This window comes from Triturus cristatus, chromosome 5_1 (assembly GCF_964204655.1).
Source record: "Triturus cristatus chromosome 5_1, aTriCri1.1, whole genome shotgun sequence".
NCBI lineage: Eukaryota > Metazoa > Chordata > Amphibia > Caudata > Salamandridae > Triturus > Triturus cristatus.
In genome coordinates, this window is record NC_140587.1 from 668,597,790 (window position 1) to 668,614,287 (window position 16,498).

Here is a 16,498-nt window from a genome sequence, read left to right on the forward strand (position 1 = left end):
GAGTTCTACATTGCTGCTTTTTTATTCTTAATTCCTCATTAAACCATGGGGCAGAAGGTGTCGTTCTATTTTTTTATATAGATTTTGTAGGTACAAGGGTATCAATCGCATTTCCAATCCAGAGGGTGTACTGATTGGCAGCAGTATTAGCTTCTTGGGAAATCTTAGGGCGTGAAATTTCTAAATGCTCTTTGAAAGCGACATAATCTAGATCCTTCCAAATTTAAAAATACTCTTGATTTCTTGGCACGTGCTTCCTACCATGTACAGAATTGACGCTAATCCTGGCCAGAATGGCATGATGGTCGGACCACGTAAGTGGCAGAATATCATAAACTCTTAGCCCATTGATATTAGAGAAAATAGCATCCAGAATGTGACCAGCCTCATGTGTAGATGTGGTGATCTCCCGAGAAAGGCCAAAAACATCCAGGTTTGCCAGTAGTGTTTGCGTGTCTATTTCGTCAATTTTGTCTAAATGAAAATTCCAATCCCCTAATATCATACAGGAATCTTCCACAGCCAGGGTTTTCAACAATGAACTAAGATTGGACAAAAAGTCATTGCGGGGGCCCGGTGGCCGGTATAGAAGTATGCCTTTAAGATTAAATGTAGGTGTGAGCAGGATATTAAAATGTAGAGCTTCACAGGACGAGGAGAGAATGGGATTAGTTCTTATGGGAAACTCAGACCGGGCTATTATGGCTACGCCACCACCTTTCTTTCCCCGCCTGTCCATTCTCTGGATGGAGTAATCCGGTGGGACAACAATCACTAAGTCCGGGTCAGAAGTATCGTCCAACCAAGTTTCTGTCATGAATAAAATATCTATACTATTATCCTGTATTAGTTCCGCTATTTCTTGTCTATGCCTACAAGCTGATCGTGCATTAATTAATGCCACAACAATATTTTTAGTTTCTTTTCCAGCCCCTCCATGTCTTACATTACTTCTGAATGGTGGGATGCACTTACATTCTGGACATCTAATGATAGCATCTCCAATCACCAACTCGGGATCGTAGAGGGGACACCCGTTAGTATATCCGGTTCTGAGCTGGTGCAAGGAGTCCGAGGAATAGGTGATCTGGGTCCCTTGCAAGCTTGGACCAGGGGGTCTGGCCCACGGCCCGATCCTGGCGCGGACGGGCGCAGACAGGCTTGCCTTAGGCGCGCCTTCGGCGCGCTGACGGCGCGCCCGCTGCGCCCGCCCGCTGCACGGTCGGGAAGGCATGGAAATTTATACTGTGCAGAGGAGGGCGGGAAGCGTCCTAGAGCTGGACCGCAACCCGTTTAATCCCAGTAAGGTGGCGGCTAGCGCCCTTGACCCCACAGCGTCAGCACCAATCTGCTGAGGCGGGAGTAAGGAGTCGAGCGCAGAAGCCTCGTCTCAGCTTGTATCTCGCACCTGAATATCCGGTCAATTTTTAAAAAGGCAAGTTAAAATATATACAAATTTTAAAAATAGCTGCTCCACCAATTCACTATTTTCAATCGATTTAACAAGAGGGAAAGCTAGAGCCCCCGGCTTCCGCCTCAGGGGTAGTATTACTGAAGTTTGCACACTAATAGGTACATGCCCCTTAAGTATCCTGGGAGGGCGGGAAGCGTCCTAGAGCTGGACCGCAACCCGTTTATGCCCAGTAAGGTGGCGGCTAGCGCCCTTTGACCCCACAGCATCAGCACCAATCTGCTGAGGCGGGAGTAAGGAGTCGAGCGCAGAAGCCTCGTCTCAGCTTGTATCTCGCACCTGAATATCCCGTCACTTTTAAAAAAGGCATGTTAAAATATATACAAATTTTAAAAATAGCTGCACCACCAATTCACTATTTTCAATCGATTTAACAAGAGGGAAAGCTAGAGCCCCCGGCTTCCGCCTCAGGGGTAGTATTACTGAAGTTTGCACACTAATAGGTACACTCCCCTTAAGTATCCTGGGAGGGCGGGAAGCGTCCTAGAGCTGGACCGCAACCCGTTTAATCCCAGTAAGGTGGCGGCTAGCGCCCTTTGACCCCACAGCGTCAGCACCAATCTGCTGAGGCGGGAGTAAGGAGTCGAGCGCAGAAGCCTCGTCTCAGCTTGTATCTCGCACCTGAATATCCGGTCACTTTTAAAAAAGGCAAGTTAAAATATATACAAATTTTTAAAATAGCTGCACCACCAATTCACTATTTTCAATCGATTTAACAAGAGGGAAATCTAGAGCCCCCGGCTTCTGCCTCAGGGGTAGTATTACTGAAGTTACATTGCGGAAGACCCGAGGAGGTGTAGGGAACCCCAACATCCAGTTAGAAGCAGGGACAAGTAGTCAGCAGGAAGATTGCGTGACTGAAATTCGAGGAGGGATAGAAGTAGGGAAAACAAAAGAGGTGGAAAAAGAACTCGATGAAGGTAAAAAGCAAGTTGAAACAGAGTCTGAGGAAAGCGAAGATGTAATACCAGAAGGCCGAGTTCTGAGAAAGAGAGCTTGGAGAACTGAAAAGAATGATAAAGGGAGTAAATTGAAAAGAGCGGCCAAAGACGAGGTGTGGCCAAACAAATTAAAGAGACTGAGATATCGACTGACACGCGTAAATTCGCCAAGAGCTGAACAGGTGAATGAAGTAACGAGTCAGGAAAAAACGAAAGAAGAAGAACAGACAGTAGTCAAAGAAAACAAACGAACAAGAAAACCTAACCAAAAGAATAAATCACCGGAATGGACATATGTGGCCCTGCCTGAAGTGAAGGAAGAGGCGGATAGCCAAGGAAATCCAGAGGTGGTTGTACCAGAAGTAGTTGAGGAAGACGAAGAATCGGAAATCCTGAGAGTTATATTGTCCGATATTGGAGAAGAAGCAGATTTTCAGGACGACCTGTATGTTGAAAACGAAGGGATGGTGAAAGATGATGAGATGCCAAACTGAATGAGACAAGAAAATTACTAATGGAAACACAATAAAATACTGAAAAAGACAAAAACTGGTAGAAATACGTAGGTGCTCAGAAGCCTTGGGTTAGAAACTAGTTGTGAAGTAGAAGAGGCTAAGTCAAAAGACCCGGCTCATTTTAGAAAGATGGCAAACATAGAAAGTAGCAAAAGTAGATGTACCTTCCTTAGAAGATGGTGCAAAATGTGTTGTTGTTGTACAGGATTATTAATGCTTCTTTGGAGTATTCTTGCTCTACTAATTTATTTTAAAATTACTGTGGATACATTAGAAGGACATAGCGATAACATAACTAATATAGGGAAAGCTCAAAAGGTAGTTCCAACTAGAATAGATAAAAACTATTTACATAAAGACAGGTCAATAACAGATTTTTCTAACAATGTGTTCGAAAAATTGTTGTATGAATATGTAAAAATAATGGACGTAAGGAATTGCTACGTATGTATGCAATTACCTGCATCTGTATCTGAAGGAGTGACTTATCATCACCTTCCTGTAACATATGGAATAACATGTAGTGTAATAGCTAGTTTATTTCATCAAACAGGTAAATTTGAGTATTATTTTTCAGATGTAGATACTATATTTTCACAAGTACCAGCAATTAACAAACTAAACAAGGTAAAACCTGCAAATGTATTAGGTGAATGTTTCTTAGAAACAAATGAACTAACCTTAGAATATATATTTAGAAATAACTTGACTTGCAGTTTAAAGAAAGAGAAGACATTCTTGGATATGGTTGAAGAAAGGAGATTGAAAATGCAAGGGAATGTTTCAAAAGGGAAAGTAGAGAAAACGGTTTGGGATGTAGAAATGGAGAAACATTTAAGAGAAGAAACAAGTCCCACTATGGCTTTAGATTGGCCTCAGAAAGGGAAATTGTGTATAAGAAGGAATCAGACGGCGTATGACAATTATTTTCTAGGGACTAGTGAGTGCCATGATACATACCGAATCATGGGAGGATGGGGATATAAAGGTGGAAGAGATCCAGTCTTTCCAGGACTGTATTTTATCTGTGGGAATAGGGCATATTATCGTTTGCCAGACCATTGGTATGGTACATGTTATGTTGGCCTGGTTTTTCCAAAGATTTTTCACATGGATAGAGGAGAAGATGGTGTACATAGTTTAGGTAGTTATTTAGCACGTAGTAAGAGGGAATCTTGGACTGGATCTGACCCCGGGAGAACATGTACCCTTCAAGGACGCTCCGGGAACCCATCCAAGACAATAGACATTGCTTGATTTAAAAAAACGGAACCAGCAAGTGTGATGACTTCATTTTGCGGACTATGTGAGAACTTCACCTCATGACCCCAAGTTGACCAATCCGGATTCTCTAAACCCCGATATTGATACTTTTTGATATTATTTTCATTATAAAAGTAGGTAGGAAATCAGGATAGGGATAGATTCGCTGATCGCTTGCTCTTCTTTGACGAACTCGATTTCCTCACGTTATGCTGATGGAGAGGACGGTGACACTGCTGGACAGCTGTTATCCTGAGTCTTTGAGAGACTGAATTGCGGCCTAACTTTGCTGAATAAATTCTTCTTTGACTGATTGACTTAGAAGACGACTTTAGCCAGAATAGGTAAATTTGATGCTCTGAAATGATGATGATGATTTCTAACGTTTCTTGCAATATTTCTTAGATACAGAATATTTGATTAATTGACAAATGTGTGGTGTCGATTATTTGAATAAGAAAACAACAGTAAAGAAGTAATGTGTAGATAGAGAAGCTTTATTCATTAAAATCATAGATAACAACTAAATGATCCATCTCCTTATGAGAGGGATATTTTAGAAGTCTGAGGGCAATGTGTTTAAGGGTAAGGTAAAGGTATTCCTCTCAAGTCAGTGTTTGGAAGCGTATTTTCCCTCAGAAAACAGATCAACGGAGTGTAAGTATATTGGTATTATGGGCCCCACCAATGAATGTATTTGAGCGAATTGGAATGCCGAGGTAGTTGGTCTGTGCCGAAGAGGGAATTTGACGTTCCTCACTGCAACACCATCATTTAACCAACTTAACTACTGGTCGCACAATCCTGTATTATGCCCATGTGATAAGGTTTCCAAGCAGAATAATATACCAATTCTTTTTTTTGTGTAGATTTTAATCAGAGCTGAGAAAATGTTTTATTAGGCCTCTGTTAAAACATATTGGATTTGTACAATATAGTCCAGCTTGTATCTATTTGCAATCGCTTTCGAGTTTGTACATATGTGCTATACTGTTGCGTTTCTTATAGGCTGTTTTACAATGCAGGAAGCAGTTGTAGACACTTTATTGACTACAAGGCAATGTTCCTGCTTGTTTTTACCCTATGTGTTTTATTCCTCTTTTTAACTATGTCTTTAAACTGATTCTTAACTTAGATATTGTGATATTTTTGCAGCTTTTATGATTCACCATGAATAAAGTTTATTCAAACAACCAATTTGCTGCTTTAATCAATTTGTCAAAAGACACAATTTTGCAATCTGGTAGCATTAAGTATAGGAATCGATCTGCATGTATTTCAGTGGTAGAGGTAAATAAACATTCTTCACGATCATGCTCCCATTTCTAACTTAGTCCAAATAAGTTATCAATATTTATTTAATCTGCTGCTGAGACTCCAAGGCTGGCCATTATAAATTCATGTGCATCTTCTTGTATGTTCAGGGTAAATATCACTGATCCGCTACTTATATCCAAAAGATGTTGAATGCCAGAAGCAGTATGCTTTTTGCTTCTAACAGTAAGCAACCATTGGAGTAACCGTTTTGCATGATTTTATTAAGAAGACGTGGTAAATGATAGATTGTATTGAGAACCACATTAGCATAGCAGTTGATACCTGAACTGTTTTCTAACTGGGATCCTACAATATCACCCTCACTTTCCGAGTTTTTCTTCTTTATGCTTTCAACTTTCTCTTGATTGCCTTTCTTATCTTCCATTTCCGTTGAGTGTTTTATATATCTCTATTTTGGACATAGTATACGTTTCTCATAGATTGGGTATTCACATAAATGAGGAGCATAGAGACTTATTAAGTGATTGTACCCATTAACACAAGTTCTATCAGCACTATCCTTTTTGTCATCAAATTCAATCAAATTCAAACCGGATAATGTTCTTACTAGAGATAGTGCAACATATGCCATTCCTCACCCACAAGCTACAGAACATCCAGAACGCTGCCGTAAGACTGGTCCTCGACCTGCCAAGACACTGCCACATCTCCCAGCACCTGCTCACACTCCACTGGCTCCCCATCTCAGCTAGAGTCACCTTCAAGATGCTCACCCACGCCCACAAGGCCCTCCACGACACCGGACCAGCATACCTGAACAGCCGACTCAAATTCCATGCACCCCAGAGGACCCTACGATCAGCCCAGCTCTCCTACGCTGTGAACCCCCGCACCAGAAAGACCAGATCGGTAGGCCGCTCCTTCTCCTTCCTCGCAGCCCGAGCCTGGAAAGCCCTTCCGCTCCACCTCAGACAGATAACATCAGTCCCCATCTTCGCAAGAAACCTCAAAACCTGGCTCATCGACAGACCCCCCCTTGATGGACTGGAGCCTGCTAACCCTCCCCCACCCCCGTGCCTTGAGACCCTTTTGGGTGAGTAGTCGCGCTTAACAAACGCCTGATTGATTGATTTCTTTAAAAGCACTACTTCAGATGTTTACAAAAGCTCTGTCTATACTTAATACTAGAGATTCATGGAGAGTTACAGCGCACACTACAGACACTCGGAACTGTTGTTTTCAGACATACAAGTCCTTTACAAGCAAAAAATATACAACAAAATGCTCAATCTGCTTTACTCCATTTATCTGATAACATTTTACAACTAAAATTCCTATCTGATCCCTGTTTGGAAAATTAATGAAATCAACAAATTTACCCATAGCACTATTTACTAATCCTTCCCCTGCATTCAATTTACATCGCAAAATAACTCAATAGTTTTTACACACACGTAAACGCTTTTCTAATACTCAGTCTTTGTTACAGACTTCTCTAGTGATTCAATTTTCTTTGTAGTTTTTCACTTAGTAGTATTGTTACTCGCTGGTGTTCCATTTTACCAATATCTGTCAATTCCGAAATGTTTTGGTTTTCGAGTTTGAGTATTTCATCATTAAAGTTGGAACACTCTTGCAGTGTAGGCATTAAACAAACTATGGATTTGTGTTCTGCAATCAGATTCTCCATTAGTTGTTCTGGTGTCTTTTCAGCTGTAAACAGTTTCTTTATTAGTCAACTTTCCAAAGCTTGTTTACCACCTTTTGACAAAACTCATATTCTTATGTCTTCAAGGATAACTCCATATTCTTTATCAGCTGCTTGTCGCATATTCCTTACTAGTTCCTTGTCTTCAAAGTTTAGCCAAATGTTTACATTTCCAGTACTTCCCCAAGAAATTCCTTGTTTCATTGTGGAGTAGTGTTTTAAAAACAAGTTGTCCTTTAACAGGAATCAGTTGGAGTAGGTCTCCAAAGACAATTAAATGCTTTTCTCCAAACAATACGTCATAGTCTGTTTTTAAAATCTATTGTATACTCAAGTGTACAAAGGCAAGCTTTCAGTTTGAGACGTTGCTTACCTCATCAATGATTTAAAATTTCGTTTTTTTTAGATCTCTTGAGACTTTGTGACAGGTTTCACCAGATCACTTCTGGTATTCTGGTTTATGATCATGTGCCTCGGGTGGCATAAGTAGTAGTTGTAAAGTAATTCCTTTGATGTTGTGTGTAGCTAATCAAGTGGGTGCACTTACTACACATGATAGATTTGATTCTGTAGTCATGTGTAGACAAATGGTTAGAACTTTAATTAGGAAATGTTTTCCTGTTCCAGCTTGACCGCTGATGTATAATAGAATAGGTTTAACTGATGAGCATTGGCATTCTTTTTTGTACAGGAAGCCATGTTGTATTTTGTATTTTACTTCTTCAAAGATTTCTTTCTGTTCACTGTTTAGTTGTCCTTCTAAATGTTCAAAATCAATAGTCTCCTGTCTTGCTAGGTACATTGCCATTGGGGAGCTCAACAGTACCTGCCATTTGCCCCCACTTCCTTGCTGCCAGCAATTTTCCCGGTCCTGCGAGACCGCGAGAAAGAGGCCAATCAACCGGGGGCATTAAAACTACCACTCCCAGCAGTCCAAGCGGCGTCTTCGCCGGCATCGCCACCTCAACGCGCCAGGAGGCACTTAAATTGTGGCCAGGGCTCCCGCAGCACGGGAGCTCAACAGTGCTTGCCATTTGCCTTCACTGCTTTGCCACCAGCAATTTTCCCTGTCCCGCAAGCCCGCGAGGAAGAGGCCAATCAACCGGGGGCATTAAAACTACTACTCCCAGCATTCCAAGCGGCGCCTTCGCCGGCAACGCCACTTCAACATGCCAGGAGGCACTTGAATTGTGGCCAGGGCTACCGCAGCGCGGGAGCTCACCAGTACCTGCCATTTACCTCCACTGCTTTCCCGCCAGCAATTTTCCCGGTCCCGCAAGCCCGCGAGGAAGAGGCCAATCAACCGGGGGCATTAAAACTACTACTCCCAGCATTCCAAGCGGCGCCTTCGCCGCCAACGCCACCTCAACGCGCCAAGAGGCACTTAAATAAATTGTGGCCAGGACTCCCGCAGCATGGGACGTGCGTGGCCGCGCCCGGGCCTTGCCTGGGCTAAGGGCGGGCCAGTCTGCGCCCGACAGAGTCCGGAGGAGGCCGGGCTGGGCCACCCCTCTGACAGGTTCCATCTACTAAGCTCTGCTGAGGTGAGTCACACATATCTGGTAACCTCGAGTGCTGAAATATCTCATTATGGGGATACGTACCATCATATCAAGCTTCTGCCCCTCTACCTCCATAGACAGCATGCTGGAAAGAGCAGTTAACATTGTTGCCACCGAGATTGAGATAACCGAGAGGCGACTGTTCTTGGGACTGGCAGCTCCACTGTCTGCTTCTTTTGCAGGGGAGGGCCAAGATGATTGTATTGGCCCCCCCGTTGCCTAATTTATTGTGCAGCACCACTAGGCACTCACCAATTCTGTGAAGCGGCTGTACCAAGGAAAGCAACCAGAGTAATGAGGGTAACGGGCCATTGAGGAGCCCCCAGCAGTGGCCTGCAACAAGGATATCTTACCAAATATGGATGTCTCCCTGAACCCAGTAATCACAGGGGCAAAAAGAAAAAGAAAACTGGCTAAACCCACCAGCTCCAAGAGGAAACAACTCCCCCGTTTAAAACAACAACGCACCGCCCTGAGCTCATGTATTCAAGGTACGGTGACCCCTGCGACCCCCGTGACCCATGAGAATGCAGAAACTGCCGATGTCACTTAACTTAATCTGGAACATTAAATCATTCCACCCACACTCAGACTGAGTCCACAGCAGCTCCTTCAACTCGTTTCAGGCTTGGTGATACTTGAATTGACATTATAGTAGACACTGTATATGAGCGTATGAGAGACCTCGTAGATAAGAATTTCACTGCACTTTGGAAAGGTTTAGATCATTTGGAGTCAATGACAAACAAACTAAATACACACACCAATATTTCTAAATCAACCATCAAACAAGGGGGGGTCTCCAAATTGCGGTCCTCCAGTGCATTGAACTCGAATCAACAACGGCAAACCCCAACACCTCTGCCCCCTCCTTCTATCAGTATCTGTGATACGTGCAGCAAAACTAAGGAATGCTCTTCATCTAAATCCATTCCTGCCCAGAAAAAATCAATAACTACAGCATGCACTAACAATCCAAACACTCTTACTCACTCAGCTGATCATGTTGCCACCACAAATCCCATAAATATAGCCACCTTAGGGTGTAACACTCAGAGCGCAACCACCACTATCAAAAATCATGCCAGCTGGATGTCTGCTGAGGCCAGTGACGAAGTCCTTAGCCTACCACCAGAAGCATGTCCCTATGTCTTAGTCTTAGCAGGTGTTACCCCCCTAAGAAAAAATCAGACTGAGACTTGGGACCAATTGCAAAATAAAAGCGCTGATTGGCTTGGCAAACACAAAGGGCTTAGGGTGGCAAACATTAGTGACATCACAATGGTACGCAGGGTAGGGTGGGTTGGACCCTCACCGAAGAACATTGAGGGAGATTGTGTTGTCATTAACTTTCGATGACCGTCACTGGTAAGATCGATATTGATGACACAGGAACTCAACAACACTATTCCAACACTTATCTGGTCACTGTCCCTGGGTTTTTTCTACAAACCGACCCCGGGCCAAACATCTTTGTCATTCCCTCGCACACAGTGCATAACAGGTTTTCCGCCCTGTCTGGTTTAGACAGCCTGGATTGACTGTTGTCCACTCCAACATCAGTTGAGCCTGTCCCTGCTAGACCTACGCTCATTTCCTTTGGACATGACAACTCAAAACCACATGATCCAAACTTACATGTGCTAAGCTGGAAAGTTGTCAGCTTAGCTTCAAAAATAAGCTCTGAAGATTTGGTAAATATAGTCAAAAAATATGACATCCTCATGTTCCAAGAAACCTGGGCCACCAGGGATTTATATCTAGAAGGGTTTGTATGTTTTAACATCACTGTACCTGTTCCCAAAGCAGGCTGTCCATTTGGCGGACTTTCCATTTGGGTTAACATCTCCTCAGGTGTCAGTGCTAAGACTCTTGCCACAAACAACGATAACTTTCAAGCCCTGGTCTACACTAGGCCTGGGCGAAAATTTCGTTCCGTTCGCGGAAATTGCGATAATTTGACATTTTCGCGTTCCGCGGAGAGCGCGAAAATGTCAAAATTTCCGGTTTCCGCAGCTTGGCGATAATTTGTTTCTTGCTCGCGCTGTAAAATAATACATTCTCGCGCACGCGCGATCTTCTTACCTGAATCCCTGCGTTCGCCGACAAGTTTTCTTGATCCGGTCGCGTTCTCCATGAGATGTTGTATTGTTTTTAGCCATTTGCGCTGTCTCGCGACAGTTCGCGCCCGCAGTGACGTCATGCGTCGCGCGATCACCTCTTTCTTCTCGCGATCATGCACCGCGAGAAGAGTGAAAACAAGATGGCCGCACCCGCAAGCAACCACATGGGTAAGTTGGCGAGCCGTGAACACGCAGAAAATACCGCGAACGGGCGGGAAAAAAACGTCCGCATCTTCGCGATATTTCCGCGTGTTTGCGGAGATTTTAAACATTTTCGCGATAATTTGCGAAAGTCGCTTTCGCAAATTCCGCCCACCCCTAGTCTACACACAGGGGCCCCAATTTGCTTTCATTAACTTTTACAATAATGACTTTCTAACCTCACCAAATATGAATTTTATTAACTTGTTTAATTTTATTTCCAATTTACAAAGTCAAAAGGCGTCGCACAATTTAGCTGGAATCTGCCTAGGTGGCGATTTCAATGCCAGGATTCCCAGGGAAAATGAATTAGCCACTGTTCCTCCGGATTACGAGCATCCATGCAAAAGGGGGACAGAACTGCTAGATCATTTGTCTAACCACAATTTACTAAATGTGATGGAAATTGCGAAAATTGCGGCTGTACATCATAATGACAACAGTTTAATACCTACATAAAGAGGTCGTGGTTGCGCTTCAAACATAGATTATGTTTTTATATCCGCGTCACTAGAAGACTTTCTATTAAAGGCTGAGGTCATATCTACTGTGCAGGGCGACCACAACCCAATTTTAACCACAATCAGATTTGCCCCTAGACCGGATTTTGTCGAAGAGCCTGGGGCTAGTAATTTAGCACCCTTGACTCATAACTTGAGAGTGATTTGGAAAGGCATTGATAACAACAACTTGTTTTCTAAAATGATAACAGCCCATCCATCACTCAATGATATTTGTTTGTCATCTACTGACCCCAAACCGGAGGCAATTAACGCTTTCAGTCATCTATGGGCCAGTAATAAACAACTGATCTCTAGGCCTGCATTAGATACTAATCAGTGCCCAAGATGGTTTAACAATGCTTGCTCACGAGCAAACAGAGAGCTCCGTGTAGCACTTGCAGCAACACCAAGGGACGTAATTCTTGTTAAGTCTCTGAGGCAACATTACAAACAAGTGGCCAAGCAACAAAAAGATGAGATCCTAAAAGAACACTGGGACAACCTTGCTTGTGCCACTAGACTTAACAATGGAAACGGGTTTTGGGCAGCAGTTAAAGATATGAGATTTATGGGTCTTACACTCACCTCCTTAAGCTGTAACATAACTAGTGAAGCCTGGGATGCCCCCTTTTATAAGATTTATACAGCCCCATCCCAGAGTGAGGCCCCTTTCATGCTGCTTTGCGGATTCCGATATCCGAGTCAGAAGTCGAGGACGCCATTCACCAAAGCCTAGATAATAAGGCCTTTCCATTGACCTTATCAAGCATAAACCGGAGTTCTGGGTGCCCCTTCAACTTAATGTTTTTAATAATTTAACAAATACTTTTATCCAAAGCACATGGTCTACCAGCATTATTGTTCCGATTTTTAAAAAAGGGTACCGATCCAACCCTACCTGTTACAGACCGATCTCTCTGATTGACAATACATTGAAGATTCTTGGGAGGATCCTGTTCAACAAAATCAGGTCTTGGGCTGAGGAGGAACACATTTTAAATAAATGCCAGTTAGGTTTTAGAAGTGAATTGGGAACTGTGGAACAGTGCCTAAATCTTAATCTGATTGTCGGCAAATACACAATAGCTCGGAAGTCCCCCATTTACTTGGCTTTTATGGACCTCACCTCAGCCTTTGACTTTTTTAACAGGTCACGTTTGTGGTCTGTCCTTTTAAAATATGGGTTGGATGAGGTTTTAGTTCATTTTTTGTAGCTTATCTGCAAAGGGATTTGAAGACACGGGTGAGGATTGGAAAGGACAGGGAGGTTTCAGGGGACATTATTATCAGTAGAGGGGTTCGGCAGGGGTGTGTACTAGCCCACCTCCTATTTATTTTATACATTAATGATCTACATAATGTATTGTCCAAACTTACCAACAATGTCCCGAGAATTAATGGTAATACACTCCCTGTCCTACTGTACGCGGATGATGTAGTCCTAATGGGCCACACACCGAACGCACTACGGACTTTAGTTAGGGGTTTATTAGATTTTATGGCTGGTTTGGATCTATGCACTAATTTAAAAAAATCATTTATAGTGACCTGTGGCCCCAAAAAGCACCGTATCAACTCAATTACCTCAGGATATCAATGCTTGTTACGCACTTGCACTTTCCCATATTTGGGGCAAGTATTTTCCGGCAGTAGTTCCTGGGCAGCTCATGTGGCTCACAGTAGGAGTACATTTTTAAATACCACCAATTCAATCAACTTGTACCTCCCGCAACCTAAAAGATCTGAGGTAGTGCTATCTATAACTAAAATCAATAAAACATAGTGCATTCCCACTGCAACATACGGTGCCGAAGTCTGGGGCTTTACAAAATGTAGTAGTATCCAGGGAGAGGAAAACAGATTCTGGCGGAAACTTTTGGGGGAACCAATTTCCTCCTCATATTTTGTTTGCCCCAAGGAATTAAAACTGTTTTATATCGAAGACTATATTAGGGCCCGTCCTGCCATATTTTGGCTAAAACTTTGGCAAAATCCGGCAGCGACCTTAGCTGACTGCCTTGAATGTGATATGGGCGGGGACATACCTTGGCTTACCGCTGTTAGAAAAAGTCTGATCAGCGTGATTCTCGAACATATCTTTTTAAATCCAAGTGACTTGGAGGGTGTAAATAAAAAGACCCTCCAGGAGGCTCTATATGAACAATACAGCAATACAAGAGATGCAATAGAGCTCTCGAAATCGTCAGTTGCACGGTATATGTCTTTGGTGGACGTTGTTTGCCCCCCATCACATCTGCCATCAAATTACCTTTTAAAGAACATAGGTCCCTGGGAAAGAAGTTTGCTCTTCCGCCTTAGGGCTGGCACCTTAAAATATTCATTTTGCTTCCCTATATGCTTGTGGCAACCGCAGCAATCAATCAATGCTACATTTTTTATTTTTCTGCAATTTTCTATCAAAAATACACAAAACAATTCTTGATCCCTTTCTTCAAGGCAACTGGCATCACTGACTATAGATTAGCCTATATGGAAATTCTTAAGTTTAAGAGGGATGATTTGATTATTTGTGTAAGTTCTTTTTTGAAAGTGGCAGCTCGTTCATGTGCCTCAATGAGCACCCCATAACACATCTGATTGCATTTAATTTCATCATGCTGCTATTCAACATGAGTTATAAACCCTTTTTTTGGGATGGAGTTCTGCAAGAAACTGGCGCTTTACAGTTTATATTTGATGCTCTTTATTATATTGTGCTGCTATTTGTTAAACATTTGATCACACTTTATTATATTATGCTGCTATCTGTTAAGGGCCATAAATTCTCACTTGGCCAATGCTTTTTATGACGTTGCTGCTCTGTATATCATGTCTTCTTTTATAACATATGTATTTTTTATTGTTGTCCCTTGATACATACCACAAGCCCCTACTTGCCAACTGCTTTTATACTGTGCATTGTTTTGGAATGTATGTATTTCTGCTGGTATTTTGACCTGTGCTTTTATGGATATTTTATATCCAAATAAAGATTTCTTGAATTGAATTGAATTGCCATTTCCACTTCATTCATTGCTGATGTTGCTTCATTCTGAATAATTGGTTGTCCAAGTGGATCTTAACTCAGTGGGCTTGAACTTTGACTACATCGTTCACTTTCTCTTGTCGCTATAATAGTTTCTTCTTGTTCAATCTCATCATTTAACATTTTCAAATACAAAGAAAAAACTGAACACTGAATACTTTATTTTTCAGCATCAAAGCAATCTTCATAGAAATCATGATCTCCAAATAGCTTTGTTTTATCATGCCAAGGTCTAAACAGTTGTAAAAGTGCCAAATAGATCAATTCTTTCTTTTCTGGAGTTTTTACAACTGAGTTATCAATGGTTGATTAGATTTCCTTTTGCATGTTTAACCAAACATCCATCACATCCAACTACTGCATATTTTTCTTATTCTATGTGTTCTATTACATTCTTATTAAACTTATAATATTGAAGTACTTCATAAAGACACACATTTTCCAAATGTAAACTTCTTCTAGGATGGTATGTATCCAACATATTTGTTTAGACAGCATCAGTATTTTGTGTTGAAAAACTTCTAGGTTTTGGATTTCTGGTAAAGACTTCAATACTCTTCTTTGTGTGTTGGCAAGCCCTAAGCTTACCACTTGCGTAACGAAAGTTGAGGGGGGCCCCCTTCAAGGTACATGAAGGGGCCCCCACTCAGTATTTAAGATGGAGCTCTCAGGCCTTAGTACGGGGCTGAGGGGGCCCCCTGCAGCTCGGGCCCCCCCCGCACCGCGGGGGCTGCAGGGGCCTGTGTTACGCCCCTGTGGCTTACCCAAATGATTCCTCTTGACTTTGAAAATAAGCTGGCTGAACTTAACCAATTTGAGCACTCATAGGATCCTTTCTCTCTATGAGAAAGCATCTTCAAACTAAAGCTGTACAATTTCTCCTCCCACATCTCTTTCATCTCTGACTACGCTGATTCTGTATTGTATGATGTCACATACAGAGCAACAGCAATTGAGTTGTCAGCAACGAACAGTATATCAATGTTTGCATTCCATTCAGTATGGCTGGATTATAATCATTGATATACTTTGAGGCTTCTGTTTTATTAAGTTATACATGTTTTCTGGTGATTTGAGAGTGAATGTATGTCTCACTGTTGATAGAAAGCTGTTCCTAGTGAAATCACAGGTCATGGAAATCCAAAATTACATGTTTTATAAAATGTACCCTTTAGCTCTGTATTTACGACGACAGCATTTCCCACATCTGTGGCTTTGAAACCATAAAACTTGTTGTTTCAAGGAGTTTTCTCCACCATCTTTTGGGATGGCATGTTACATATTGTTCAATAAAATGCAGGACAGCCTCATCACTATCTGTACCAAAATATGGGGTGAACGTCTGGCTTGGTACTCCTTTCACCAAAAGGAATCACTTACTTCTCTGAGTGGTGGGTTTCTTTTGTTACATATAAAATACATCATAGCTTTAAACCTGTGATTGAAATACCTGCAAACATTTGCAGGATCCAAACACCAAAGTTCACCTGATGTCTTTAATTCGATATTTTTAATGTTTGAAATTGCTTTTCGCAGGAACTCAAACAGATCATCCCATGCATACTCAGCACAACTGAGTGGCAGAAACTAGGTAGGTGCTCCTAGGTTTGTTAACATGCATTTAAGTTTTCTGTGTTGACGATAACAAAACTCGTTGGTGCCACGTTGGCATGCCATCCTATTAATTCAAGTATATTCTAAGTTTTCATCACTTTCATGAACTTTGTTCAGGAATTCTCTTGCAGAGAGATTTTGTAGATGTAGTCCTGTCTTCAATATATTGTTAACAGCATATGAAAGGCCAGAAAAATCTATTTCAAATAGAAGATGAAATATGTGGGGAATAGATTGTCGAAATCTTGGGTTTTTGAATATAATCTTGTTGAC